Source organism: Montipora capricornis, chromosome 7 (genome assembly GCF_036669925.1).
Source record: "Montipora capricornis isolate CH-2021 chromosome 7, ASM3666992v2, whole genome shotgun sequence".
Classification (NCBI taxonomy): Eukaryota; Metazoa; Cnidaria; class Anthozoa; order Scleractinia; family Acroporidae; genus Montipora; species Montipora capricornis.
The window spans coordinates 19,297,015-19,299,514 of record NC_090889.1 but is presented as its reverse complement, the minus strand read 5'-3'; the positions used below and the strand labels follow the sequence as shown (position 1 = coordinate 19,299,514).

Here is a 2,500-nt window from a genome sequence, read left to right as displayed (position 1 = left end):
ACAGTTCGGAAACCCATCTAAACACCTGTTGCTTAGGGGATAGTGTCTTCTAGTACAAAGTACATGCACACAGCAGAGGGAACAACTTTCCTCTTCCTTCTTCCAAGGGCAGTCCATTTGTGTATCTAGGATGTATAAATATTGTGTTCAAACAGAGTTTTCAAAATTGCCTTGTTTGTGAAATACAGTTGCATCCCCACATCCTTTGTTTTTGATGTCCTGGCTCATACACCTGTAGTATGGCAGTTACCTTATTTGCCCAATTCAGGAACTGGCTTTTGGTCAATAGACCAGTTTCATAAATGGCGACCACCTCTACAGTATTTTTAATATGTTAATTACACCAACTTCCCTCATTTTTAATATTCTTTTGAAAGTTGCTTGTCATAGCAAGACTAGAAAGGCTCGTTAGCTAAAACAGAAGAATATTTTATTTGGAAGGCATGAAATAGATCAATACAAATGTAGGTTGTCCGCTTGACTATGGTACATCTGCCAGTCAGGTGCTGGCATCTTCATGGTCAGAGGCATTTTCATCTTGTTCCATAAGAAGGCAATCATCATAATCCATGCTTCCCACTCCCTTCTGTAGTGCCTTTATGGCCAGTTTCCATACCATATTTATCAACTCCTAGGGAAAGAGACTATTTATTAATGTGGTACATTGCACATACATACATACATACATAGAAGAGAACTCCCCACAAAGACTTCCATAAATTTTTGACTAGTCACAACTGGCTAGGAACGTTATACGTGATATGCTTATCAGCTGAACGGTGAAATTGACATACAGGTGATTTGGCAGAACAAGTTACTGCAAGTAAAGCAACCAAAATATATTTGAATGCATGGAGATTTTCTAATATGGCGTGTATTCATCACTGATTGTACATTCTGAATGTTTGATTTCTTCTGATTCTTTTCTTCCTCGCTCATCAAATGTTCTTGATTTCCCTGAGGCACATCAGCGACACCTGTTTTTTTACTAGCACTTTCAAATTGAGGAAATCGCATCGGAGCTCGAGTACTACCGGTTAACAGGCCTTGATAAACAACTCAGCTTGTCTGTTCGGCCTGCCGGAAACCGCAATCGCTGTGAAAAAAGAGTGTTGAACATATATTATCGCCTACCTTGTTTCATGCGTGTTTTCGTCCCTGTTCCACATATGCAAGTCTCTGTGTGAGATAGATATTTTTCCTACAGTTTTCCACGGTCATCCCTGACGTTCAACTGCAGAACACTCGAGGCTATGTAGCATGACAAGTGAAGAATTCCATTGAGAAAAAGGCCTGGAAATTTCACAAATGGTTCACATTTTTGCCCGAAACAATTTCATCGAGTTTCCTTACGTTTTTCTCCTAAGGGGTCTGCGGAAACACTGCTTGTGCTTCGCCATTTTATTTCCACGATACATCGAACAATAAATATCTCATCTCGCGCGCGTCGTGTGAAGATTTCTATTGGTTGAAAATTGTGTGGTTGTCAATCAAGCTCACACATGCGCTTTATCGTGACACAGGCCCTTTAAGGATTTTTATTAAATTCTCAACCTCGGTTAATGCATTTCTCGTGCTCTGATTGGTCATCGAGCCAACAGCAATAAGACTTGCTAAATTGCAAAATATTATAATTAAAAAGGTTTCTACCATCTTGTTGATGTTGATATAATGAAACGAACATCGATTTTGTAAGCATACACTATTTCACTCTTACCTCTTTTGGGGCTGAAACTACAGACCAAGCCTCGTTTGTTGGGTCATGATGACTGAGACACTGTACAGACCTCAAAATCTTCCCTCCATTTTGCGAAATATTGCGACTGCTGTTCACCGAAAATGTGGGCTCTAGAATACTGTGCGAAACTTGTAGTACCTTATTACATGAAATTTTGGCGACACTTTAATTTAGCGAATTTAGCGATTTTTCAAAATATCGCTAAATTAAAATGTACCAAAATTAAGTGTCGCTAACTTTAAATCGTCGCTAAATTAAAGTGATTCCAATGGGAAATTCCGCCATCTGGTCCGTTTCACAAGATCACGCTATTTACGGTCGATTTTGACTTGTATCGGATGTCTACTGAATACATTTCAGCTTCACAACTGAAATGGATTCTTCGCTCGCATTAAATCTCGCTTTCCCATGTGGACTAGGGGGTTTCCACGTTTAAAAAGAGCTGTGGAATCCTAGACTAAATGAAAAGCTTGACACAATTCACCAGGAAAATAATCCGCACGACTGGTACGCAGTTGCTGCAATAAGAGAAACTGTTAGTCGGCTTACACCAGTCTCCAGGAAGGAGATGTATCCTCAAGGGATGGGAGAAAGCGGGAGTCAAGGAAATTGCCAACAGCGACAAACCACTACCACCTGTTGATCGATTTGAAGAAATCGACCTGTCTTGATCGGTGTTTTTAGAAAGTTAATGGCTAGGTACTCGTAAAAGGAGCATTGACTCTGTGTGACAATGTAAATATGAGTGAGGACAGCATGAAG

At 40.0% G+C, this 2,500-nt stretch overlaps 1 long non-coding RNA gene across 1 annotated transcript; it reads right to left on the bottom strand.

Annotated features, from left to right (window-relative positions):
• Positions 1 to 408: 408 nt before the first annotated feature.
• LOC138057598 (uncharacterized) lies at positions 409 to 1,437 on the bottom strand. The gene is made up of 2 exons (XR_011133690.1): positions 1,135 to 1,437; positions 409 to 631 (listed from the first exon to the last, which is right to left on the bottom strand). It is a non-coding gene; the product is annotated as an uncharacterized lncRNA (long non-coding RNA).
• Positions 1,438 to 2,500: the final 1,063 nt, after the last annotated feature.